General features: G+C 45.4%; 16 non-coding genes and 34 pseudogenes across 16 annotated transcripts; all 50 read right to left on the minus strand.

Annotated features, from left to right (window-relative positions):
- Window positions 1–312: 312 nt before the first annotated feature.
- LOC148857499 (5S ribosomal RNA) lies at window positions 313–430 on the minus strand (annotated as a pseudogene).
- Window positions 431–789: 359 nt separating this feature from the next.
- LOC148857500 (5S ribosomal RNA) lies at window positions 790–908 on the minus strand. The gene has a single exon (XR_016097154.1). It is a non-coding gene; the product is annotated as a 5S ribosomal RNA (ribosomal RNA).
- A 359-nt stretch (window positions 909–1,267) lies between these two features.
- On the minus strand, window positions 1,268–1,385 carry LOC148857501 (5S ribosomal RNA; annotated as a pseudogene).
- A 359-nt stretch (window positions 1,386–1,744) lies between these two features.
- LOC148857502 (5S ribosomal RNA) lies at window positions 1,745–1,862 on the minus strand (annotated as a pseudogene).
- Window positions 1,863–2,221: 359 nt separating this feature from the next.
- LOC148857503 (5S ribosomal RNA) lies at window positions 2,222–2,340 on the minus strand (annotated as a pseudogene).
- Window positions 2,341–2,699: 359 nt separating this feature from the next.
- LOC148857504 (5S ribosomal RNA) lies at window positions 2,700–2,817 on the minus strand (annotated as a pseudogene).
- A 359-nt stretch (window positions 2,818–3,176) lies between these two features.
- LOC148857505 (5S ribosomal RNA) lies at window positions 3,177–3,295 on the minus strand. Its single transcript, XR_016098222.1, has one exon. It is a non-coding gene; the product is annotated as a 5S ribosomal RNA (ribosomal RNA).
- Window positions 3,296–3,653: 358 nt separating this feature from the next.
- On the minus strand, window positions 3,654–3,771 carry LOC148857506 (5S ribosomal RNA; annotated as a pseudogene).
- A 359-nt stretch (window positions 3,772–4,130) lies between these two features.
- LOC148857507 (5S ribosomal RNA) lies at window positions 4,131–4,249 on the minus strand. Its single transcript, XR_016098223.1, has one exon. It is a non-coding gene; the product is annotated as a 5S ribosomal RNA (ribosomal RNA).
- Window positions 4,250–4,608: 359 nt separating this feature from the next.
- LOC148857508 (5S ribosomal RNA) lies at window positions 4,609–4,726 on the minus strand (annotated as a pseudogene).
- Window positions 4,727–5,085: 359 nt separating this feature from the next.
- LOC148857509 (5S ribosomal RNA) lies at window positions 5,086–5,204 on the minus strand. The gene has a single exon (XR_016098224.1). It is a non-coding gene; the product is annotated as a 5S ribosomal RNA (ribosomal RNA).
- A 358-nt stretch (window positions 5,205–5,562) lies between these two features.
- Window positions 5,563–5,680, minus strand: LOC148857510 (5S ribosomal RNA; annotated as a pseudogene).
- Window positions 5,681–6,039: 359 nt separating this feature from the next.
- Window positions 6,040–6,158, minus strand: LOC148857511 (5S ribosomal RNA). The gene has a single exon (XR_016097947.1). It is a non-coding gene; the product is annotated as a 5S ribosomal RNA (ribosomal RNA).
- Window positions 6,159–6,517: 359 nt separating this feature from the next.
- LOC148857512 (5S ribosomal RNA) lies at window positions 6,518–6,635 on the minus strand (annotated as a pseudogene).
- Window positions 6,636–6,994: 359 nt separating this feature from the next.
- Window positions 6,995–7,112, minus strand: LOC148857513 (5S ribosomal RNA; annotated as a pseudogene).
- Window positions 7,113–7,471: 359 nt separating this feature from the next.
- On the minus strand, window positions 7,472–7,590 carry LOC148857514 (5S ribosomal RNA; annotated as a pseudogene).
- A 359-nt stretch (window positions 7,591–7,949) lies between these two features.
- On the minus strand, window positions 7,950–8,067 carry LOC148857515 (5S ribosomal RNA; annotated as a pseudogene).
- A 358-nt stretch (window positions 8,068–8,425) lies between these two features.
- On the minus strand, window positions 8,426–8,544 carry LOC148857516 (5S ribosomal RNA). Its single transcript, XR_016098225.1, has one exon. It is a non-coding gene; the product is annotated as a 5S ribosomal RNA (ribosomal RNA).
- Window positions 8,545–8,903: 359 nt separating this feature from the next.
- LOC148857517 (5S ribosomal RNA) lies at window positions 8,904–9,021 on the minus strand (annotated as a pseudogene).
- Window positions 9,022–9,380: 359 nt separating this feature from the next.
- On the minus strand, window positions 9,381–9,499 carry LOC148857518 (5S ribosomal RNA). Its single transcript, XR_016098227.1, has one exon. It is a non-coding gene; the product is annotated as a 5S ribosomal RNA (ribosomal RNA).
- Window positions 9,500–9,858: 359 nt separating this feature from the next.
- On the minus strand, window positions 9,859–9,976 carry LOC148857519 (5S ribosomal RNA; annotated as a pseudogene).
- Window positions 9,977–10,335: 359 nt separating this feature from the next.
- On the minus strand, window positions 10,336–10,454 carry LOC148857520 (5S ribosomal RNA; annotated as a pseudogene).
- Window positions 10,455–10,813: 359 nt separating this feature from the next.
- LOC148857521 (5S ribosomal RNA) lies at window positions 10,814–10,931 on the minus strand (annotated as a pseudogene).
- A 359-nt stretch (window positions 10,932–11,290) lies between these two features.
- Window positions 11,291–11,408, minus strand: LOC148857522 (5S ribosomal RNA; annotated as a pseudogene).
- Window positions 11,409–11,767: 359 nt separating this feature from the next.
- On the minus strand, window positions 11,768–11,886 carry LOC148857523 (5S ribosomal RNA; annotated as a pseudogene).
- Window positions 11,887–12,245: 359 nt separating this feature from the next.
- On the minus strand, window positions 12,246–12,363 carry LOC148857524 (5S ribosomal RNA; annotated as a pseudogene).
- A 358-nt stretch (window positions 12,364–12,721) lies between these two features.
- LOC148857525 (5S ribosomal RNA) lies at window positions 12,722–12,840 on the minus strand. Its single transcript, XR_016098228.1, has one exon. It is a non-coding gene; the product is annotated as a 5S ribosomal RNA (ribosomal RNA).
- Window positions 12,841–13,198: 358 nt separating this feature from the next.
- LOC148857526 (5S ribosomal RNA) lies at window positions 13,199–13,316 on the minus strand (annotated as a pseudogene).
- Window positions 13,317–13,675: 359 nt separating this feature from the next.
- On the minus strand, window positions 13,676–13,794 carry LOC148857527 (5S ribosomal RNA). The gene has a single exon (XR_016098229.1). It is a non-coding gene; the product is annotated as a 5S ribosomal RNA (ribosomal RNA).
- A 359-nt stretch (window positions 13,795–14,153) lies between these two features.
- Window positions 14,154–14,271, minus strand: LOC148857528 (5S ribosomal RNA; annotated as a pseudogene).
- A 359-nt stretch (window positions 14,272–14,630) lies between these two features.
- Window positions 14,631–14,749, minus strand: LOC148857529 (5S ribosomal RNA). The gene has a single exon (XR_016098239.1). It is a non-coding gene; the product is annotated as a 5S ribosomal RNA (ribosomal RNA).
- A 358-nt stretch (window positions 14,750–15,107) lies between these two features.
- LOC148857530 (5S ribosomal RNA) lies at window positions 15,108–15,225 on the minus strand (annotated as a pseudogene).
- A 359-nt stretch (window positions 15,226–15,584) lies between these two features.
- Window positions 15,585–15,703, minus strand: LOC148857531 (5S ribosomal RNA). The gene has a single exon (XR_016097155.1). It is a non-coding gene; the product is annotated as a 5S ribosomal RNA (ribosomal RNA).
- A 359-nt stretch (window positions 15,704–16,062) lies between these two features.
- On the minus strand, window positions 16,063–16,180 carry LOC148857532 (5S ribosomal RNA; annotated as a pseudogene).
- Window positions 16,181–16,539: 359 nt separating this feature from the next.
- Window positions 16,540–16,657, minus strand: LOC148857533 (5S ribosomal RNA; annotated as a pseudogene).
- Window positions 16,658–17,016: 359 nt separating this feature from the next.
- Window positions 17,017–17,135, minus strand: LOC148857534 (5S ribosomal RNA). Its single transcript, XR_016098097.1, has one exon. It is a non-coding gene; the product is annotated as a 5S ribosomal RNA (ribosomal RNA).
- A 359-nt stretch (window positions 17,136–17,494) lies between these two features.
- LOC148857535 (5S ribosomal RNA) lies at window positions 17,495–17,612 on the minus strand (annotated as a pseudogene).
- A 358-nt stretch (window positions 17,613–17,970) lies between these two features.
- On the minus strand, window positions 17,971–18,089 carry LOC148857536 (5S ribosomal RNA). Its single transcript, XR_016098230.1, has one exon. It is a non-coding gene; the product is annotated as a 5S ribosomal RNA (ribosomal RNA).
- Window positions 18,090–18,448: 359 nt separating this feature from the next.
- LOC148857537 (5S ribosomal RNA) lies at window positions 18,449–18,566 on the minus strand (annotated as a pseudogene).
- A 359-nt stretch (window positions 18,567–18,925) lies between these two features.
- LOC148857538 (5S ribosomal RNA) lies at window positions 18,926–19,044 on the minus strand. The gene has a single exon (XR_016098231.1). It is a non-coding gene; the product is annotated as a 5S ribosomal RNA (ribosomal RNA).
- A 359-nt stretch (window positions 19,045–19,403) lies between these two features.
- LOC148857539 (5S ribosomal RNA) lies at window positions 19,404–19,521 on the minus strand (annotated as a pseudogene).
- A 359-nt stretch (window positions 19,522–19,880) lies between these two features.
- On the minus strand, window positions 19,881–19,999 carry LOC148857540 (5S ribosomal RNA; annotated as a pseudogene).
- Window positions 20,000–20,358: 359 nt separating this feature from the next.
- On the minus strand, window positions 20,359–20,476 carry LOC148857541 (5S ribosomal RNA; annotated as a pseudogene).
- A 359-nt stretch (window positions 20,477–20,835) lies between these two features.
- Window positions 20,836–20,954, minus strand: LOC148857542 (5S ribosomal RNA; annotated as a pseudogene).
- A 359-nt stretch (window positions 20,955–21,313) lies between these two features.
- Window positions 21,314–21,431, minus strand: LOC148857543 (5S ribosomal RNA; annotated as a pseudogene).
- A 358-nt stretch (window positions 21,432–21,789) lies between these two features.
- LOC148857544 (5S ribosomal RNA) lies at window positions 21,790–21,908 on the minus strand. Its single transcript, XR_016098049.1, has one exon. It is a non-coding gene; the product is annotated as a 5S ribosomal RNA (ribosomal RNA).
- Window positions 21,909–22,267: 359 nt separating this feature from the next.
- LOC148857545 (5S ribosomal RNA) lies at window positions 22,268–22,385 on the minus strand (annotated as a pseudogene).
- Window positions 22,386–22,744: 359 nt separating this feature from the next.
- Window positions 22,745–22,863, minus strand: LOC148857546 (5S ribosomal RNA; annotated as a pseudogene).
- Window positions 22,864–23,222: 359 nt separating this feature from the next.
- Window positions 23,223–23,340, minus strand: LOC148857547 (5S ribosomal RNA; annotated as a pseudogene).
- A 578-nt stretch (window positions 23,341–23,918) lies between these two features.
- LOC148857548 (5S ribosomal RNA) lies at window positions 23,919–24,037 on the minus strand. Its single transcript, XR_016098373.1, has one exon. It is a non-coding gene; the product is annotated as a 5S ribosomal RNA (ribosomal RNA).
- Window positions 24,038–24,159: the final 122 nt, after the last annotated feature.

The following is a 24,159-nucleotide window of genomic DNA, read 5'->3' on the forward strand; positions in this document are numbered from 1 at the left end:
CCCTCCATTAATTCTTTCAGACTTGAAAAAATGGTGTATGCAACTTACATCCCTTGGTAACCGTGCACAAGCTCCCACGTGAGCGGAGTTATTCATTTCCAGATCTGCCACAGCCCCGGATAGATGCAATACTATAGCAGGGCCCACAATGCACGACAAACACCCAAAGCCCGGTTTTGCACCGTTCCCATTCAATAATGACGATCGAACCGCAAATGCTCCGAGTATCCGGCGCGTTGTTTCCAGTTGTCTCGCCGAAACGACATATGGAATTGGCAAATAGTATATCAAAAATAAAATATTAATAAAATTGGGGTGCAACACGAGGACTTCCTAGGAGGTCACCAATCTTAGTACTACTCTCGCCAAGAACGCTTAACTTCGGAGTTCAAATGGGATCCGATGCATTAGTGCTTGTATGATCACACCCATTTTCTTCTTGCTCGCTTAAATCTTTATGCACTCACTATTTTGCTCACCTCCATTAATTCTTTCAGACTTGAAAAAATGGTGTATGCAACTTTCCTCCCTTGGTACCCGTGCACAAGCTCCCACGTGAGCGGAGTTATTCATTTCCAGATCTGCCGCAGCCTCGGATAGATGCAATAATATCGCAGGGCCCACAATCCACGACGAACGCCCAAATCCCGATTTTGCACCGTTCCCATTCAGTAATGACGATCGAACCGTAAATGCTCCGAGTATCCGGCGCGTTGTTTCCAGTTGTCTCGCCGAAACGAGATATGGAATTTGCAAATAGTATATTAAAAATAAAATATTAATAAAATTGGGGTGCAACACGAGGACTTCCTAGGAGGTCACCAATCCTAGTACTACTCTCGCCCAAGCACGCTTAACTTCGGAGTTCTGATGGGATCCGGTGTATTAGTGCTGGTATGATCGCACCCGTTTGCTTCTTGCTCGCCTAAATCTTTATGCACTCACTATCTTGCTCCCCTCCATTAATTCTTTCGGACTTGAAAAAATGGTGTATGCAACTTTCCTCCCTTGGTAACCGTGCACAAGCTCCCACGTGAGCGGAGTTATTCCTTTCCAGATCTGCCGCAGCCCCGGATAGATGCAATAATATCATGGGGCCCACAATGCACGACGAATGCCAAAAGCCTGGTTATGCACCGTTCCCATTCAGTAATGACAATCGTGCCGCAAATGGTACGAGTATCCGACGTGTTGTTTCTAGTTGTCTCGCCGAAACGACATATGGAATTTGCAAATAGTATATCAAAAATAAAATATTAATAAAATTGGGGTGCAACACGAGGACTTCCTATCAGGTCACCAATCTTAGTACTACTCTCGCCAAGAACGCTTATCTTCGGAGTTCAAATGGGATCCGATGCATTAGTGCTTGTATGATCGCACCCATTTTCTTCTTGCTCGCTTAAATCTTTATGCACTCACTATTTTTCTCCCCTCCATTAATTCTTTCAGACTTGAAAAAACGGTGTATGCAACTTTCCTCCCTTGGTACCCGTGCACAAGCTCCCACGTGAGCGGAGTTATTCATTTCCAGATCTGCCGCAGCCCCGGATAGATGCAATAATATCACAGGGCCCACAATCCACGACGAACGCCCAAATCCCGGTTTTGCACCGTTCCCATTCAGTAACGACGATCGAACCGTAAATGCTCTGAGTATCCGGCACGTTGTTTCCAGTTGTCTCGCCGAAACGACATATGGAATTTGAAAATTGTATATCAAAAATAAAATATTAATAAAATTGGGGTGCAACACGAGGACTTCCTATCAGGTCACCAATCTTAGTACTACTCTCGCCAAGAACGCTTATCTTCGGAGTTCAAATGGGATCCGATGCATTAGTGCTTGTATGATCGCACCCATTTTCTTCTTGCTCGCTTAAATCTTTACGCACTCACTATTTTTCTCCCCTCCATTAATTCTTTCAGACTTGAAAAAACGGTGTATGCAACTTTCCTCCCTTGGTACCCGTGCACAAGCTCCCACGTGAGCGGAGTCATTCATTTCCATATCTGCCGCATCCCCGGATAGATGCAATAATATCGCGGGGCCCACAATCCACGACGAACGCCCAAATCCCGGTTTTGCACCGTTCCCATTCAGTAACGACGATCGAACCGTAAATGCTCCGAGTATCCGGCACGTTGTTTCCAGTTGTCTCGCCGAAACGACATATGGAATTTGAAAATAGTATATCAAAAATAAAATATTAATAAAATTGGGGTGCAACACGAGGACTTCCTAGGAGTTCACCAATCCTAGTACTACTCTCGCCCAAGCACGCTTAACTTCGGAGTTCTGATGGGATCCGGTGTATTAGTGCTGGTATGATCTTACCCGATTGCTTATTGCTCGCTTAAATCTTTATGCACTCACTATCTTGCTCCCCTCCATTAATTCTTTCAAACTTGAAAAAATGGTGTATGCAACTTTCCTCCCTTGGTACCCGTGCACAAGCTCCCACGTGAGCGGAGTTATTCATTTCCAGATCTGCCACAGCCCCGGATAGATGCAATACTATAGCAGGGCCCACAATGCACGACGAACACCAAAAGCCCGGTTTTGCACCGTTCCCATTCAATAACGACGATCGAACCGCATATGCTCCGAGTATCCGGCGCGTTGTTTCCAGTTGTCTCGCCGAAACGACATATGGAATTTGCAAATAGTATATAAAAAATAAAATATTAATAAAATTGGGGTGCAACACGAGGACTTCCTAGGAGATCACCAATCTTAGTACTACTCTCGCCAAGAACGCTTAATTTCGGAGTTCAAATGGGATCCGATGCATTAGTGCTTGTATGATCGCACCCATTTTCTTCTTGCTCGCTTAAATCTTAATGCACTCACTATTTTGCTCCCCTCCATTAATTCTTTCAGACTTGAAAAAACGGTGTATGCAACTTTCCTCCCTTGGTACCTGTCCACAAGCTCCCACGTGAGCGGAGTTATTCATTTCCAAATCTGCCGCAGCCCCGGATAGATGAAATAATATCGCCGGGCCCACAATCCACGACGAACGCCCAAATCCCGGTTTTGCACCGTTCCCATTCAGTAATAAAGATCGAACCGTAAATGCTCCGAGTATCCGGCGCGTTGTTTCCAGTTGTCTCGCCGAAACGACATATGGAATTTGAAAATAGTATATCAAAAATAAAATATTAATAAAATTGGGGTGCAACACGAGGACTTCCTAGGAGTTCACCAATCCTAGTACTACTCTCGCCCAAGCACGCTTAACTTCGGAGTTCTGATGGGATCCGGTGTATTAGTGCTGGTATGATCGCACCCGATTGCTTCTTGCTCGCTTAAATCTTTATGCACTCACTATCTTGCTCCCCTCCATTAATTCTTTCAGACTTGAAAAAACGGTGTATGCAACTTTCCTCCCTTGGTACCCGTGCACAAGCTCCCACGTGAGCGGAGTTATTCATTTCCAGATCTGCCACAGCCCCGGATAGATGCAATACTATCGCAGGGCCCACAATGCACGACGAACACCCAAAGCCCGGTTTTGCACCGTTCCCATTCAATAATGACGATCGAACCGCAAATGCTCCGAGTATCCGGCGCGTTGTTTCCAGTTGTCTCGCCGAAACGACAATGGAATTGGCAAATAGTATATCAAAAATAAAATATTAATAAAATTGGGGTGCAACACGAGGACTTCCTAGGAGGTCACGAATCTTAGTACTACTCTCGCCAAGAACGCTTAACTTCGGAGTTCAAATGGGATCCGATGCATTAGTGCTTGTATGATCGCACCCATTTTCTTCTTGCACGCTTAAATCTTTATGCACTCACTATTTTGCTCCCCTCCATTAATTCTTTCAGACTTGAAAAAACGGTGTATGCAACTTTCCTCCCTTGGTACCCGTGCACAAACTCCCACGTGAGCGGAGTTATTCATTTCCAGATCTACCGCAGCCCCGAATAGATGCAATAATATCGCGGGGCCCACAATCCACGACGAATGCCCAAATCCCAGTTTTGCACCGTTCCCATTCAGTAATGACGATCGAACCGTAAATGCTCCGAGTATCCGGCGCGTTGTTTCCAGTTGTCTCGCCGAAACGACATATGGAATTTGAAAATAGTATATCAAAAATAAAATATTAATAAAATTGGGGTGCAACACGAGGACTTCCTAGGAGTTCACCAATCCTAGTACTACTCTCGCCCAAGCACGCTTAACTTCGGAGTTCTGATGGGATCCGGTGTATTAGTGCTGGTATGATCGCACCCGTTTGCTTCTTGCTCGCTTAAATCTTTATGCACTCACTATCTTGCTCCCCTCCATTAATTCTTTCGGACTTGAAAAAATGGTGTATGCAACTTTCCTCCCTTGGCACCCGTGCACAAGCTCCCACGTGAGCGGAGTTATTCATTTCCAGATCTGCCGCAGCCCCGGATAGATGCAATACTATCGCGGGGCCCACAATGAACGACGAACACCCAAAGCCCGGTTTTGCACCGTTCCCATTCAATAATGACGATCGAACCGCAAATGCTCCGAGTATCCGGCGCGTTGTTTCCAGTTGTCTCGCCGAAACGACATATGGAATTTGCAAATAGTATATAAAAAATAAAATATTAATAAAATTGGGGTGCAACACGAGGACTTCCTAGGAGGTCACCAATCTTAGTACTACTCTCGCCAAGAACGCTTAATTTCGGAGTTCAAATGGGATCCGATGCATTAGTGCTTGTATGATCGCACCCATTTTCTTCTTGCTCGCTTAAATCTTAACGCACTCACTATTTTGCTCCCCTCCATTAATTCTTTCAGACTTGAAAAAACGGTGTATGCAACTTTCCTCCCTTGGTACCTGTCCACAAGCTCCCACGTGAGCGGAGTTATTCATTTCCAGATCTGCCGCAGCCCCGGATAGATAAAATAATATCGCCGGGCCCACAATCCACGACGAACGCCCAAATCCCGGTTTTGCACCGTTCCCATTCAGTAATAAAGATCGAACCGTAAATGCTCCGAGTATCCGGCGCGTTGTTTCCAGTTGTCTCGCCGAAACGACATATGGAATTTGAAAATAGTATATCAAAAATAAAATATTAATAAAATTGGGGTGCAACACGAGGACTTCCTAGGAGTTCACCAATCCTAGTACTACTCTCGCCCAAGCACGCTTAACTTCGGAGTTCTGATGGGATCCGGTGTATTAGTGCTGGTATGATCGCACCCGATTGCTTCTTGCTCGCTTAAATCTTTATGCACTCACTATCTTGCTCCCCTCCATTAATTCTTTCAGACTTGAAAAAATGGTGTATGCAACTTTCCTGCCTTGGTAACCGTGCACAAGCTCCCACGTGAGCGGAGTTATTCATTTCCAGATCTGCCACAGCCCCGGATAGATGCAATACTATAGCAGGGCCCACAATGCACGACGAACACCCAAAGCCCGGTTTTGCACCGTTCCCATTCAATAATGACGATCGAACCGCAAATGCTCCGAGTATCCGGCGCGTTGTTTCCAGTTGTCTCGCCGAAACGACAATGGAATTGGCAAATAGTATATCAAAAATAAAATATTAATAAAATTGGGGTGCAACACGAGGACTTCCTAGGAGGTCACCAATCTTAGTACTACTCTCGCCAAGAACGCTTAACTTCGGAGTTCAAATGGGATCCGATGCATTAGTGCTTGTATGATCACACCCATTTTCTTCTTGCTCGCTTAAATCTTTATGCACTCACTATTTTGCTCACCTCCATTAATTCTTTCAGACTTGAAAAAATGGTGTATGCAACTTTCCTCCCTTGGTACCCGTGCACAAGCTCCCACGTGAGCGGAGTTATTCATTTCCAGATCTGCCGCAGCCCCGGATAGATGCAATAATATCGCAGGGCCCACAATCCACGACGAACGCCCAAATCCCGATTTTGCACCGTTCCCATTCAGTAATGACGATCGAACCGTAAATGCTCCGAGTATCCGGCGCGTTGTTTCCAGTTGTCTCACCGAAACGACATATGGAATTTGCAAATAGTATATTAAAAATAAAATATTAATAAAATTGGGGTGCAACACGAGGACTTCCTAGGAGGTCACCAATCCTAGTACTACTCTAGCCCAAGCACGCTTAACTTCGGAGTTCTGATGGGATCCGGTGTATTAGTGCTGGTATGATCGCACCCGTTTGCTTCTTGCTCGCCTAAATCTTTATGCACTCACTATCTTGCTCCCCTCCATTAATTCTTTCTGACTTGAAAAAATGGTGTATGCAACTTTCCTCCCTTGGTAACCGTGCACAAGCTCCCACGTGAGCGGAGTTATTCCTTTCCAGATCTGCCGCAGCCCCGGATAGATGCAATAATATCATGGGGCCCACAATGCACGACGAATGCCAAAAGCCCGGTTATGCACCGTTCCCATTCAGTAATGACAATCGTGCCGCAAATGGTCCGAGTATCCGGCGTGTTGTTTCTAGTTGTCTCGCCGAAACGACATATGGAATTTGCAAATAGTATATCAAAAATAAAATATTAATAAAATTGGGGTGCAACACGAGGACTTCCTATCAGGTCACCAATCTTAGTACTACTCTCGCCAAGAACGCTTATCTTCGGAGTTCAAATGGGATCCGATGCATTAGTGCTTGTATGATCGCACCCATTTTCTTCTTGCTCGCTTAAATCTTTATGCACTCACTATTTTTCTCCCCTCCATTAATTTTTTCAGACTTGAAAAAACGGTGTATGCAACTTTCCTCCCTTGGTACCCGTGCACAAGCTCCCACGTGAGCGGAGTTATTCATTTCCAGATCTGCCGCAGCCCCGGATAGATGCAATAATATCGCAGGGCCCACAATCCACGACGAACGCCCAAATCCCGGTTTTGCACCGTTCCCATTCAGTAACGACGATCGAACCGTAAATGCTCTGAGTATCCGGCACGTTGTTTCCAGTTGTCTCGCCGAAACGACATATGGAATTTGAAAATAGTATATCAAAAATAAAATATTAATAAAATTGGGGTGCAACACGAGGACTTCCTATCAGGTCACCAATCTTAGTACTACTCTCGCCAAGAACGCTTATCTTCGGAGTTCAAATGGGATCCGATGCATTAGTGCTTGTATGATCGCACCCATTTTCTTCTTGCTCGCTTAAATCTTTACGCACTCACTATTTTTCTCCCCACCATTAATTCTTTCAGACTTGAAAAAACGGTGTATGCAACTTTCCTCCCTTGGTGCCCGTGCACAAGCTCCCACGTGAGCGGAGTTATTCATTTCCATATCTGCCGCATCCCCGGATAGATGCAATAATATCGCGGGGCCCACAATCCACGACGAACGCCGAAATCCCGGTTTTGCACCGTTCCCATTCAGTAACGACGATCGAACCGTAAATGCTCCGAGTATCCGGCACGTTGTTTCCAGTTGTCTCGCCGAAACGACATATGGAATTTGAAAATAGTATATCAAAAATAAAATATTAATAAAATTGGGGTGCAACACGAGGACTTCCTAGGAGTTCACCAATCCTAGTACTACTCTCGCCCAAGCACGCTTAACTTCGGAGTTCTGATGGGATCCGGTGTATTAGTGCTGGTATGATCTTACCCGATTGCTTATTGCTCGCTTAAATCTTTATGCACTCACTATCTTGCTCCCCTCCATTAATTCTTTCAAACTTGAAAAAATGGTGTATGCAACTTTCCTCCCTTGGTACCCGTGCACAAGCTCCCACGTGAGCGGAGTTATTCATTTCCAGATCTGCCACAGCCCCGGATAGATGCAATACTATAGCAGGGCCCACAATGCACGACGAACACCAAAAGCCCGGTTTTGCACCGTTCCCATTCAATAATGACGATCGAACCGCATATGCTCCGAGTATCCGGCGCGTTGTTTCCAGTTGTCTCGCCGAAACGACATATGGAATTTGCAAATAGTATATCAAAAATAAAATATTAATAAAATTGGGGTGCAACACGAGGACTTCCTATCAGGTCACCAATCTTAGTAGTACTCTCGCCAAGAACGCTTATCTTCGGAGTTCAAATGGGATCCGATGCATTAGTGCTTGTATGATCGCACCCATTTTCTTCTTGCTCGCTTAAATCTTTATGCACTCACTATTTTTCTCCCCTCCATTAATTCTTTCAGACTTGAAAAAACGGTGTATGCAACTTTCCTCCCTTGGTACCCGTGCACAAACTCCCACGTGAGCGGTGTTATTCATTTCCAAATCTGCCGCAGCCCTGGATAGATGCAATAATATCGCGGGGCCCACAATCCACGACGAACGCCCAAATCCCGGTTTTGCACCGTTCCCATTCAGTAATGACGATCGAACCGTAAATGCTCCGAGTATCCAGCAGTTGTTTCCAGTTGTCTCGCCGAAACGACATATGGAATTTGAAAATAGTATATCAAAAATAAAATATTAATAAAATTGGGGTGCAACACGAGGACTTCCTAGGAGTTCACCAATCCTAGTACTACTCTCGCCCAAGCACGCTTAACTTCGGAGTTCTGATGGGATCCGGTGTATTAGTGCTGGTATGATCGCACCCGATTGCTTCTTGCTCGCTAAAATCTTTATGCACTCACTATCTTGCTCCCCTCCATTAATTCTTTCAGACTTGAAAAAACGGTGTATGCAACTTTCCTCCCTTGGTACCCGTGCACAAGCTCCCACGTGAGCGGAGTTATTCATTTCCAGATCTGCCTCAGCCCCGGATAGATGCAATACTATCGCGGGGCCCACAATGCACGACGAACACCCAAAGCCCGGTTTTGCACCGTTCCCATTCAATAATGACGAACGAACCGCAAATGGTCCGAGTATCCGGCGCGTTGTTTCCAGTTGTCTCGCCGAAACGACATATGGAATTTGCAAATAGTATATCAAAAATAAAATATTAATAAAATTGGGGTGCAACACGAGGACTTCCTAGGAGGTCACCAATCTTAGTACTACTCTCGCCAAAAACGCTTAACTTCGGAGTTCAAATGGGATCCGATGCATTAGTGCTTGTATGATCGCACCCATTTTCTTCTTGCACGCTTAAATCTTTATGCACTCACTATTTTGCTCCCCTCCATTAATTCTTTCAGACTTGAAAAAACGGTGTATGCAACTTTCCTCCCTTGGTACCCGTGCACAAGCTCCCACGTGAGCGGAGTTATTCATTTCCAGATCTACCGCAGCTCCGGATAGATGCAATAATATCGCGGGGCCCACAATCCACGACGAATGCCCAAATCCCAGTTTTGCACCGTTCCCATTCAGTAATGACGATCGAACCGTAAATGCTCCGAGTATCCGGCGCGTTGTTTCCAGTTGTCTCGCCGAAACGACATATGGAATTTGAAAATAGTATATCAAAAATAAAATATTAAAAAAATTGGGGTGCAACACGAGGACTTCCTAGGAGTTCACCAATCCTAGTACTACTCTCGCCCAAGCACGCTTAACTTCGGAGTTCTGATGGGATCCGGTGTATTAGTGCTGGTATGATCGCACCCGTTTGCTTCTTGCTCGCTTAAATCTTTATGCACTCACTATCTTGCTCCCCTCCATTAATTCTTTCGGATTTGAAAAAATGGTGTATGCAACTTTCCTCCCTTGGCACCCGTGCACAAGCTCCCACGTGAGCGGAGTTATTCATTTCCAGATCTGCCGCAGCCCCGGATAGATGCAATACTATCGCGGGGCCCACAATGAACGACGAACACCCAAAGCCCGGTTTTGCACCGTTCCCATTCAATAATGACGATCGAACCGCAAATGCTCCGAGTATCCGGCGCGTTGTTTCCAGTTGTCTCGCCGAAACGACATATGGAATTTGCAAATAGTATATAAAAAATAAAATATTAATAAAATTGGGGTGCAACACGAGGACTTCCTAGGAGGTCACCAATCTTAGTACTACTCTCGCCAAGAACGCTTAATTTCGGAGTTCAAATGGGATCCGATGCATTAGTGCTTGTATGATCGCACCCATTTTCTTCTTGCTCGCTTAAATCTTTATGCACTCACTATTTTGATCCCCTCCATTAATTCTTTCAGACTTGAAAAAACGGTGTATGCAACTTTCCTCCCTTGGTACCCGTCCACAAGCTCCCACGTGAGCGGAGTTATTCATTTCCAGATCTGCCGCAGCCCCAGATAGATAAAATAATATCGCCGGGCCCACAATCCACGACGAACGCCCAAATCCCGGTTTTGCACCGTTCCCATTCAGTAATAAAGATCGAACCGTAAATGCTCCGAGTATCCGGCGCGTTGTTTCCAGTTGTCTCGCCGAAACGACATATGGAATTTGAAAATAGTAGCTCAAAAATAAAATATTAATAAAATTGGGGTGCAACACGAGGACTTCCTTGGAGTTCTCCAATCCTAATACTACTCTCGCCCAAGCACGCTTAACTTCGGAGTTCTGATGGGATCAGGTGTATTAGTGCTGGTATGATCGCACCCGTTTGCTTCTTGCTCGCTTAAATCTTTATGCACTCACTATCTTGCTCCCCTCCATTAATTCTTTCGGACTTGAAAAAATGGTGTATGCAACTTTCCTCCCTTGGTAACCGTGCACAAGCTCCCACGTGAGCGGAGTTATTCCTTTCCAGATCTGCCGCAGCCCCGGATAGATGCAATAATATCATGGGGCCCACAATGCACGACGAATGCCAAAAGCCTGGTTATGCACCGTTCCCATTCAGTAATGACAATCGTGCCGCAAATGGTACGTGTATCCGGCGTGTTGTTTCTAGTTGTCTCGCCGAAACGACATATGGAATTTGCAAATAGTATATCAAAAATAAAATATTAATAAAATTGGGGTGCAACACGAGGACTTCCTATCAGGTCACCAATCTTAGTACTACTCTCGCCAAGAACGCTTATCTTCGGAGTTCAAATGGGATCCGATGCATTAGTGCTTGTATGATCGCACCCATTTTCTTCTTGCTCGCTTAAATCTTTATGCACTCACTATTTTTCTCCCCTCCATTAATTCTTTCAGACTTGAAAAAACGGTGTATGCAACTTTCCTCCCTTGGTACCCGTGCACAAGCTCCCACGTGAGCGGAGTTATTCATTTCCAGATCTGCCGCAGCCCCGGATAGATGCAATAATATCACAGGGCCCACAATCCACGACGAATGCCCAAATCCCGGTTTTGCACCGTTCCCATTCAGTAACGACGATCGAACCGTAAATGCTCTGAGTATCCGGCACGTTGTTTCCAGTTGTCTCGCCGAAACGACATATGGAATTTGAAAATTGTATATCAAAAATAAAATATTAATAAAATTGGGGTGCAACACGAGGACTTCCTATCAGGTCACCAATCTTAGTACTACTCTCGCCAAGAACGCTTATCTTCGGAGTTCAAATGGGATCCGATGCATTAGTGCTTGTATGATCGCACCCATTTTCTTCTTGCTCGCTTAAATCTTTACGCACTCACTATTTTTCTCCCCTCCATTAATTCTTTCAGACTTGAAAAAACGGTGTATGCAACTTTCCTCCCTTGGTACCCGTGCACAAGCTCCCACGTGAGCGGAGTCATTCATTTCCATATCTGCCGCATCCCCGGATAGATGCAATAATATCGCGGGGCCCACAATCCACGACGAATGCCCAAATCCCGGTTTTGCACCGTTCCCATTCAGTAACGACGATCGAACCGTAAATGCTCCGAGTATCCGGCACGTTGTTTCCAGTTGTCTCGCCGAAACGACATATGGAATTTGAAAATAGTATATCAAAAATAAAATATTAATAAAATTGGGGTGCAACACGAGGACTTCCTAGGAGTTCACCAATCCTAGTACTACTCTCGCCCAAGCACGCTTAACTTCGGAGTTCTGATGGGATCCGGTGTATTAGTGCTGGTATGATCTTACCCGATTGCTTATTGCTCGCTTAAATCTTTATGCACTCACTATCTTGCTCCCCTCCATTAATTCTTTCAAACTTGAAAAAATGGTGTATGCAACTTTCCTCCCTTGGTACCCGTGCACAAGCTCCCACGTGAGCGGAGTTATTCATTTCCAGATCTGCCACAGCCCCGGATAGATGCAATACTATAGCAGGGCCCACAATGCACGACGAACACCAAAAGCCCGGTTTTGCACCGTTCCCATTCAATAACGACGATCGAACCGCATATGCTCCGAGTATCCGGCGCGTTGTTTCCAGTTGTCTCGCCGAAACGACATATGGAATTTGCAAATAGTATATAAAAAATAAAATATTAATAAAATTGGGGTGCAACACGAGGACTTCCTAGGAGGTCACCAATCTTAGTACTACTCTCGCCAAGAACGCTTAACTTCGGAGTTCAAATGGGATCCGATGCATTAGTGCTTGTATGATCGCACCCATTTTCTTCTTGCTCGCTTAAATCTTAATGCACTCACTATTTTGCTCCCCTCCATTAATTCTTTCAGACTTGAAAAAACGGTGTATGCAACTTTCCTCCCTTGGTACCCGTCCACAAGCTCCCACGTGAGCGGAGTTATTCATTTCCAAATCTGCCGCAGCCCCGGATAGATAAAATAATATCGCCGGGCCCACAATCCACGACGAACGCCCAAATCCCGGTTTTGCACCGTTCCCATTCAGTAATGAAGATCGAACCGTAAATGCTCCGAGTATCCGGCCGTTGTTTCCAGTTGTCTCGCCGAAACGACATATGGAATTTGAAAATAGTATATCAAAAATAAAATATTAATAAAATTGGGGTGCAACACGAGGACTTCCTAGGAGTTCACCAATCCTAGTACTACTCTCGCCCAAGCACGCTTAACTTCGGAGTTCTGATGGGATCCGGTGTATTAGTGCTGGTATGATCGCACCCGATTGCTTCTTGCTCGCTTAAATCTTTATGCACTCACTATCTTGCTCCCCTCCATTAATTCTTTCAGACTTGAAAAAACGGTGTATGCAACTTTCCTCCCTTGGTAACCGTGCACAAGCTCCCACGTGAGCGGAGTTATTCATTTCCAGATCTGCCACAGCCCCGGATAGATGCAATACTATAGCAGGGCCCACAATGCACGACGAACACCCAAAGCCCGGTTTTGCACCGTTCCCATTCAATAATGACGATCGAACCGCAAATGCTCCGAGTATCCGGCGCGTTGTTTCCAGTTGTCTCGCCGAAACGACAATGGAATTGGCAAATAGTATATCAAAAATAAAATATTAATAAAATTGGGGTGCAACACGAGGACTTCCTAGGAGGTCACCAATCTTAGTACTACTCTCGCCAAGAACGCTTAACTTCGGAGTTCAAATGGGATCCGATGCATTAGTGCTTGTATGATCGCACCCATTTTCTTCTTGCACGCTTAAATCTTTATGCACTCACTATTTTGCTCCCCTCCATTAATTCTTTCAGACTTGAAAAAACGGTGTATGCAACTTTCCTCCCTTGGTACCCGTGCACAAGCTCCCACGTGAGCGGAGTTATTCATTTCCAGATCTACCGCAGCCCCGAATAGATGCAATAATATCGCGGGGCCCACAATCCACGACGAATGCCCAAATCCCAGTTTTGCACCGTTCCCATTCAGTAATGACGATCGAACCGTAAATGCTCCGAGTATCCGGCGCGTTGTTTCCAGTTGTCTCGCCGAAACGACATAAGGAATTTGAAAATAGTATATCAAAAATAAAATATTAATAAAATTGGGGTGCAACACGAGGACTTCCTAGGAGTTCACCAATCCTAGTACTACTCTCGCCCAAGCACGCTTAACTTCGGAGTTCTGATGGGATCCGGTGTATTAGTGCTGGTATGATCGCACCCGTTTGCTTCTTGCTCGCTTAAATCTTTATGCACTCACTATCTTGCTCCCCTCCATTAATTCTTTCGGACTTGAAAAAATGGTGTATGCAACTTTCCTCCCTTGGCACCCGTGCACAAGCTCCCACGTGAGCGGAGTTATTCATTTCCAGATCTGCCGCAGCCCCGGATAGATGCAATACTATCGCGGGGCCCACAATGAACGACGAACACCCAAAGCCCGGTTTTGCACCGTTCCCATTCAATAATGACGATCGAACCGCAAATGCTCCGAGTATCCGGCGCGTTGTTTCCAGTTGTCTCGCCGAAACGACATATGGAATTTGCAAATAGTATATAAAAAATAAAATATTAATAAAATTGGGGTGCAACACGAGGACTTCCTAGGAGGTCACCAATCTTAGTACTACTCTCGCCAAGAACGCTTAATTTCGGAGTTCAAATGGGATCCGATGCATTAGTGCTTGTATGATCGCACCCATTTTCTTCTTGCTCGCTTAAATCTTAACGCACTCACTATTTTGCTCCCCTCCATTAATTCTTTCAGACTTGAAAAAACGGTGTATGCAACTTTCCTCCCTTGGTACCCGTCCACAAGCTCCCACGTGAGCGGAGTTATTCATTTCCAGATCTGCCGCAGCCCCGGATAGATAAAATAATATCGCCGGGCCCACAATCCACGACGAACGCCCAAATCCCGGTTTTGCACCGTTCCCATTCAGTAATAAAGATCGAACCGTAAATGCTCCGAGTATCCGGCGCGTTGTTTCCAGTTGTCTCGCCGAAACGACATATGGAATTTGAAAATAGTATATCAAAAATAAAATATTAATAAAATTGGGGTGCAACACGAGGACTTCCAAGGAGTTCACCAATCCTAGTACTACTCTCGCCCAAGCACGCTTAACTTCGGAGTTCTGATGGGATCCGGTGTATTAGTGCTGGTATGATCGCACCCGATTGCTTCTTGCTCGCTTAAATCTTTATGCACTCACTATCTTGCTCCCCTCCATTAATTCTTTCAGACTTGAAAAAATGGTGTATGCAACTTTCCTCCCTTGGTAACCGTGCACAAGCTCCCACGTGAGCGGAGTTATTCATTTCCAGATCTGCCACAGCCCCGGATAGATGCAATACTATAGCAGGGCCCACAATGCACGACGAACACCCAAAGCCCGGTTTTGCACCGTTCCCATTCAATAATGACGATCGAACCGCAAATGCTCCGAGTATCCGGCGCGTTGTTTCCAGTTGTCTCGCCGAAACGACAATGGAATTGGCAAATAGTATATCAAAAATAAAATATTAATAAAATTGGGGTGCAACACGAGGACTTCCTAGGAGGTCACCAATCTTAGTACTACTCTCGCCAAGAACGCTTAACTTCGGAGTTCAAATGGGATCCGATGCATTAGTGCTTGTATGATCACACCCATTTTCTTCTTGCTCGCTTAAATCTTTATGCACTCAATATTTTGCTCACCTCCATTAATTCTTTCAGACTTGAAAAAATGGTGTATGCAACTTTCCTCCCTTGGTACCCGTGCACAAGCTCCCACGTGAGCGGAGTTATTCATTTCCAGATCTGCCGCAGCCCCGGATAGATGCAATAATATCGCAGGGCCCACAATCCACGACGAACGCCCAAATCCCGATTTTGCACCGTTCCCATTCAGTAATGACGATCGAACCGTAAATGCTCCGAGTATCCGGCGCGTTGTTTCCAGTTGTCTCACCGAAACGACATATGGAATTTGCAAATAGTATATTAAAAATAAAATATTAATAAAATTGGGGTGCAACACGAGGACTTCCTAGGAGGTCACCAATCCTAGTACTACTCTCGCCCAAGCACGCTTAACTTCGGAGTTCTGATGGGATCCGGTGTATTAGTGCTGGTATGATCGCACCCGTTTGCTTCTTGCTCGCCTAAATCTTTATGCACTCACTATCTTGCTCCCCTCCATTAATTCTTTCTGACTTGAAAAAATGGTGTATGCAACTTTCCTCCCTTGGTAACCGTGCACAAGCTCCCACGTGAGCGGAGTTATTCCTTTCCAGATCTGCCGCAGCCCCGGATAGATGCAATAATATCATGGGGCCCACAATGCACGACGAATGCCAAAAGCCCGGTTATGCACCGTTCCCATTCAGTAATGACAATCGTGCCGCAAATGGTCCGAGTATCCGGCGTGTTGTTTCTAGTTGTCTCGCCGAAACGACATATGGAATTTGCAAATAGTATATCAAAAATAAAATATTAATAAAATTGGGGTGCAACACGAGGACTTCCTATCAGGTCACCAATCTTAGTACTACTCTCGCCAAGAACGCTTAACTTCGGAGTTCAAATGGGATCCGATGCATTAGTGCTTGTATGATCGCACCCATTTTCTTCTTGCTCGCTTAAATCTTTATGCACTCACTATTTTGCTCCCCTCCATTAATTTTTTCAGACTTGAAAAAACGGTGTATGCAACTTTCCTCCCTTGGTACCCGTGCACAAGCTCCCACGTGAGCGGAGTTATTCATTTCCAGATCTGCCGCAGCCCCGGATAGATGCAATAATATCGCAGGGCCCACAATCCACGACGAACGCCCAAATCCCGGTTTTGCACCGTTCCCATTCAGTAACGACGATCGAACCGTAAATGCTCTGAGTATCCGGCACGTTGTTTCCAGTTGTCTCGCCGAAACGACATATGGAATTTGAAAATAGTATATCAAAAATAAAATATTAATAAAATTGGGGTGCAACACGAGGACTTCCTATCAGGTCACCAATCTTAGTACTACTCTCGCCAAGAACGCTTATCTTCGGAGTTCAAATGGGATCCGATGCATTAGTGCTTGTATGATCGCACCCATTTTCTTCTTGCTCGCTTAAATCTTTACGCACTCACTATTTTTCTCCCCACCATTAATTCTTTCAGACTTGAAAAAACGGTGTATGCAACTTTCCTCCCTTGGTGCCCGTGCACAAGCTCCCACGTGAGCGGAGTTATTCATTTCCATATCTGCCGCATCCCCGGATAGATGCAATAATATCGCGGGGCCCACAATCCACGACGAACGCCGAAATCCCGGTTTTGCACCGTTCCCATTCAGTAACGACGATCGAACCGTAAATGCTCCGAGTATCCGGCACGTTGTTTCCAGTTGTCTCGCCGAAACGACATATGGAATTTGAAAATAGTATATCAAAAATAAAATATTAATAAAATTGGGGTGCAACACGAGGACTTCCTAGGAGGTCACCAATCCTAGTACTACTCTCGCCCAAGCACGCTTAACTTCGGAGTTCTGATGGGATCCGGTGTATTAGTGCTGGTATGATCGTACCCGATTGCTTCTTGCTCGCTTAAATCTTTATGCACTCACTATCTTGCTCCCCTCCATTAATTCTTTCAGACTTGAAAAAATGGTGTATGCAACTTTCCTCCCTTGGTACCCGTGCACAAGCTCCCACGTGAGCGGAGTTATTCATTTCCAGATCTGCCACAGCCCCGGATAGATGCAATACTATAGCAGGGCCCACAATGCACGACGAACACCAAAAGCCCGGTTTTGCACCGTTCCCATTCAATAATGACGATCGAACCGCATATGCTCCGAGTATCCGGCGCGTTGTTTCCAGTTGTCTCGCCGAAACGACATATGGAATTTGCAAATAGTATATCAAAAATAAAATATTAATAAAATTGGGGTGCAACACGAGGACTTCCTATCAGGTCACCAATCTTAGTACTACTCTCGCCAAGAACGCTTATCTTCGGAGTTCAAATGGGATCCGATGCATTAGTGCTTGTATGATCGCACCCATTTTCTTCTTGCTCGCTTAAATCTTTATGCACTCACTATTTTTCTCCCCTCCATTAATTCTTTCAGACTTGAAAAAACGGTGTATGCAACTTTCCTCCCTTGGTACCCGTGCACAAACTCCCACGTGAGCGGTGTTATTCATTTCCAAATCTGCCGCAGCCCTGGATAGATGCAATAATATCGCGGGGCCCACAATCCACGACGAACGCCCAAATCCCGGTTTTGCACCGTTCCCATTCAGTAATGACGATCGAACCGTAAATGCTCCGAGTATCCAGCAGTTGTTTCCAGTTGTCTCGCCGAAACGACATATGGAATTTGAAAATAGTATATCAAAAATAAAATATTAATAAAATTGGGGTGCAACACGAGGACTTCCTAGGAGTTCACCAATCCTAGTACTACTCTCGCCCAAGCACGCTTAACTTCGGAGTTCTGATGGGATCCGGTGTATTAGTGCTGGTATGATCGCACCCGATTGCTTCTTGCTCGCTAAAATCTTTATGCACTCACTATCTTGCTCCCCTCCATTAATTCTTTCAGACTTGAAAAAACGGTGTATGCAACTTTCCTCCCTTGGTACCCGTGCACAAGCTCGCACGTGAGCGGAGTTATTCATTTCCAGATCTGCCTCAGCCCCGGATAGATGCAATACTATCGCGGGGCCCACAATGCTCGACGAACACCCAAAGCCCGGTTTTGCACCGTTCCCATTCAATAATGACGAACGAACCGCAAATGGTCCGAGTATCCGGCGCGTTGTTTCCAGTTGTCTCGCCGAAACGACATATGGAATTTGCAAATAGTATATCAAAAATAAAATATTAATAAAATTGGGGTGCAACACGAGGACTTCCTAGGAGGTCACCAATCTTAGTACTACTCTCGCCAAAAACGCTTAACTTCGGAGTTCAAATGGGATCCGATGCATTAGTGCTTGTATGATCGCACCCATTTTCTTCTTGCACGCTTAAATCTTTATGCACTCACTATTTTGCTCCCCTCCATTAATTCTTTCAGACTTGAAAAAACGGTGTATGCAACTTTCCTCCCTTGGTACCCGTGCACAAGCTCCCACGTGAGCGGAGTTATTCATTTCCAGATCTACCGCAGCTCCGGATAGATGCAATAATATCGCGGGGCCCACAATCCACGACGAATGCCCAAATCCCAGTTTTGCACCGTTCCCATTCAGTAATGACGATCGAACCGTAAATGCTCCGAGTATCCGGCGCGTTGTTTCCAGTTGTCTCGCCGAAACGACATATGGAATTTGAAAATAGTATATCAAAAATAAAATATTAAAAAAATTGGGGTGCAACACGAGGACTTCCTAGGAGTTCACCAATCCTAGTACTACTCTCGCCCAAGCACGCTTAACTTCGGAGTTCTGATGGGATCCGGTGTATTAGTGCTGGTATGATCGCACCCGTTTGCTTCTTGCTCGCTTAAATCTTTATGCACTCACTATCTTGCTCCCCTCCATTAATTCTTTCGGATTTGAAAAAATGGTGTATGCAACTTTCCTCCCTTGGCACCCGTGCACAAGCTCCCACGTGAGCGGAGTTATTCATTTCCAGATCTGCCGCAGCCCCGGATAGATGCAATACTATCGCGGGGCCCACAATGAACGACGAACACCCAAAGCCCGGTTTTGCACCGTTCCCATTCAATAATGACGATCGAACCGCAAATGCTCCGAGTATCCGGCGCGTTGTTTCCAGTTGTCTCGCCGAAACGACATATGGAATTTGCAAATAGTATATAAAAAATAAAATATTAATAAAATTGGGGTGCAACACGAGGACTTCGTAGGAGGTCACCAATCTTAGTACTACTCTCGCCAAGAACGCTTAATTTCGGAGTTCAAATGGGATCCGATGCATTAGTGCTTGTATGATCGCACCCATTTTCTTCTTGCTCGCTTAAATCTTTATGCACTCACTATTTTGATCCCCTCCATTAATTCTTTCAGACTTGAAAAAACGGTGTATGCAACTTTCCTCCCTTGGTACCCGTCCACAAGCTCCCACGTGAGCGGAGTTATTCATTTCCAGATCTGCCGCAGCCCCAGATAGATAAAATAATATCGCCGGGCCCACAATCCACGACGAACGCCCAAATCCCGGTTTTGCACCGTTCCCATTCAGTAATAAAGATCGAACCGTAAATGCTCCGAGTATCCGGCGCGTTGTTTCCAGTTGTCTCGCCGAAACGACATATGGAATTTGAAAATAGTAGCTCAAAAATAAAATATTAATAAAATTGGGGTGCAACACGAGGACTTCCTTGGAGTTCACCAATCCTAATACTACTCTCGCCCAAGCACGCTTAACTTCGGAGTTCTGATGGGATCAGGTGTATTAGTGCTGGTATGATCGCACCCGTTTGCTTCTTGCTCGCTTAAATCTTTATGCACTCACTATCTTGCTCCCCTCCATTAATTCTTTCGGACTTGAAAAAATGGTGTATGCAACTTTCCTCCCTTGGTAACCGTGCACAAGCTCCCACGTGAGCGGAGTTATTCATTTCCAGATCTGCCGCAGCCCCGGATAGATGCAATAATATCGCAGGGCCCACAATCCACGACGAACGCCCAAATCCCGGTTTTGCACCGTTCCCATTCAGTAACGACGATCGAACCGTAAATGCTCTGAGTATCCGGCACGTTGTTTCCAGTTGTCTCGCCGAAACGACATATGGAATTTGAAAATAGTATATCAAAAATAAAATATTAATAAAATTGGGGTGCAACACGAGGACTTCCTATCAGGTCACCAATCTTAGTACTACTCTCGCCAAGAACGCTTAACTTCGGAGTTCAAATGGGATCCGATGCATTAGTGCTTGTATGATCGCACCCATTTTCTTCTTGCTCGCTTAAATCTTTACGCACTCACTATTTTTCTCCCCACCATTAATTCTTTCAGACTTGAAAAAACGGTGTATGCAACTTTCCTCCCTTGGTGCCCGTGCACAAGCTCCCACGTGAGCGGAGTTATTCATTTCCATATCTGCCGCATCCCCGGATAGATGCAATAATATCGCGGGGCCCACAATCCACGACGAACGCCGAAATCCCGGTTTTGCACCGTTCCCATTCAGTAACGACGATCGAACCGTAAATGCTCCGAGTATCCGGCACGTTGTTTCCAGTTGTCTCGCCGAAACGACATATGGAATTTGAAAATAGTATATCAAAAATAAAATATTAATAAAATTGGGGTGCAACACGAGGACTTCCTAGGAGTTCACCAATCCTAGTACTACTCTCGCCCAAGCACGCTTAACTTCGGAGTTCTGATGGGATCCGGTGTATTAGTGCTGGTATGATCTTACCCGATTGCTTCTTGCTCGCTTAAATCTTTATGCACTCACTATCTTGCTCCCCTCCATTAATTCTTTCAGACTTGAAAAAATGGTGTATGCAACTTTCCTCCCTTGGTACCCGTGCACAAGCTCCCACGTGAGCGGAGTTATTCATTTCCAGATCTGCCACAGCCCCGGATAGATGCAATACTATCGCAGGGCCCACAATGCACGACGAACACCAAAAGCCCGGTTTTGCACCGTTCCCATTCAATAATGACGATCGAACCGCAAATGCTCCGAGTATCCGGCGCGTTGTTTCCAGTTGTCTCGCCGAAACGACATATGGAATTTGCAAATAGTATATCAAAAATAAAATATTAATAAAATTGGGGTGCAACACGAGGACTTCCTATGAGGTCACCAATCCTAGTACTACTCTCGCCAAGAACGCTTAACTTCGGAGTTCAAATGGGATCCGATGCATTAGTGCTGGTATGATCGCACCCATTTTCTTCTTGCTCGCTTAAATCTTTATGCACTCACTATCTTGCTCCCCTCCATTAATTCTTTCAGACTTGAAAAAACGGTGTATGCAACTTTCCTCCCTTGGTACCCGTGCACAAACTCCCACGTGAGCGGAGTTATTCATTTCCAAATCTGCCGCAGCCCTGGATAGATGCAATAATATCGCGGGGCCCACAATCCACGACGAACGCCCAAATCCCGGTTTTGCACCGTTCCCATTCAGTAATGACGATCGAACCGTAAATGCTCCGAGTATCCAGCAGTTGTTTCCAGTTGTCTCGCCGAAACGACATATGGAATTTGAAAATAGTATATCAAAAATAAAATATTAATAAAATTGGGGTGCAACACGAGGACTTCCTAGGAGGTCACTAATCCTAGTACTACTCTCGCCCAAGCACGCTTAACTTCGGAGTTCTGATGGGATCCGGTGTATTAGTGCTGGTATGATCGCACCCGATTGCTTCTTGCTCGCTTAAATCTTTATGCACTCACTATCTTGCTCCCCTCCATTAATTCTTTCAGACTTGAAAAAACGGTGTATGCAACTTTCCTCCCTTGGTACCCGTGCACAAGCTCCCACGTGAGCGGAGTTATTCATTTCCAGATCTGCCGCAGCCCCGGATAGATGCAATACTATCGCGGGGCCCACAATGCACGACGAACACCCAAAGCCCGGTTTTGCACCGTTCCCATTCAATAATGACGAACGAACCGCAAATGGTCCGAGTATCCGGCGCGTTGTTTCCAGTTGTCTCGCCGAAACGACATATGGAATTTGCAAATAGTATATCAAAAATAAAATATTAATAAAATTGGGGTGCAACACGAGGACTTCCTAGTAGGTCACCAATCTTAGTACTACTCTCGCCAAAAACGCTTAACTTCGGAGTTCAAATGGGATCCGATGCATTAGTGCTTGTATGATCGCACCCATTTTCTTCTTGCACGCTTAAATCTTTATGCACTCACTATTTTGCTCCCCTCCATTAATTCTTTCAGACTTGAAAAAACGGTGTATGCAACTTTCCTCCCTTGGTACCCGTGCACAAGCTCCCACGTGAGCGGAGTTATTCATTTCCAGATCTACCGCAGCTCCGGATAGATGCAATAATATCGCGGGGCCCACAATCCACGACGAATGCCCAAATCCCAGTTTTGCACCGTTCCCATTCAGTAATGACGATCGAACCGTAAATGCTCCGAGTATCCGGCACGTTGTTTCCAGTTGTCTCGCCGAAACGACATATGGAATTTGAAAATAGTATATCAAAAATAAAATATTAAAAAAATTGGGGTGCAACACGAGGACTTCCTAGGAGTTCACCAATCCTAGTACTACTCTCGCCCAAGAACGCTTAACTTCGGAGTTCTGATGGGATCCGGTGTATTAGTGCTGGTATGATCGCACCCGTTTGCTTCTTGCTCGCTTAAATCTTTATGCACTCACTATCTTGCTCCCCTCCATTAATTCTTTCGGACTTGAAAAAACGGTGTATGCAACTTTCCTCCCTTGGCACCCGTGCACAAGCTCCCACGTGAGCGGAGTTATTCATTTCCAGATCTGCCGCAGCCCCGGATAGATGCAATACTATCGCGGGGCCCACAATGAACGACGAACACCCAAAGCCCGGTTTTGCACCGTTCCCATTCAATAATGACGATCGAACCGCAAATGCTCCGAGTATCCGGCGCGTTGTTTCCAGTTGTCTCGCCGAAACGACATATGGAATTTGCAAATAGTATATAAAAAATAAAATATTAATAAAATTGGGGTGCAACACGAGGACTTCCTAGGAGGTCACCAATCTTAGTACTACTCTCGCCAAGAACGCTTAACTTCGGAGTTCAAATGGGATCCGATGCATTAGTGCTTGTATGATCGCACCCATTTTCTTCTTGCTCGCTTAAATCTTTATGCACTCACTATCTTGCTCCCCTCCATTAATTCTTTCAGACTTGAAAAAACGGTGTATGCAACTTTCCTCCCTTGGTACCCGTCCACAAGCTCCCACGTGAGCGGAGTTATTCATTTCCAGATCTGCCGCAGCCCCAGATAGATAAAATAATATCGCCGGGCCCACAATCCACGACGAACGCCCAAATCCCGGTTTTGCACCGTTCCCATTCAGTAATAAAGATCGAACCGTAAATGCTCCGAGTATCCGGCGCGTTGTTTCCAGTTGTCTCGCCGAAACGACATATGGAATTTGAAAATAGTAGCTCAAAAATAAAATATTAATAAAATTGGGGTGCAACACGAGGACTTCCTTGGATAAATGTAGTAATATCGTGGGGCCCACAATGCACGACGAATGCCAAAAGACCGGTTTTGCACCGTTCCCATTCAGTAATGACGGTCGTGCCGCAAATGGTCCGAGTATCCGGCACGATGTTTCCAGTTGTCTCGCCGAAACGACATATGGAATTTGCAAATAGTATATCAAAAATAAAATATTAATAAAATTGGGGTGCAACACGAGGACTTCCCAGGAGGTCACCCATCCTAGTACTACTCTCGCCCAAGCACGCTTAACTTCGGAGTTCTGATGGGATCCGGTGCATTAGTGCTGGTATGATCGCACCCGTTTTCTTCTTCTTCGCTTTAATCTTTATGCACTCACTATCTTGCTCCCCTCCATTAATTCTTTTAGACTTGAAAAAAACGGTGTATGCGACTTTCCTCCTTTGGTAACCGTGCACAAGCTC

The sequence above is a fragment of the Nelumbo lutea genome, chromosome 4 (assembly GCF_056320005.1).
Source record: "Nelumbo lutea isolate HS-2025 chromosome 4, American lotus-T2T, whole genome shotgun sequence".
In the NCBI taxonomy this organism is placed as follows: domain Eukaryota; kingdom Viridiplantae; phylum Streptophyta; class Magnoliopsida; order Proteales; family Nelumbonaceae; genus Nelumbo; species Nelumbo lutea.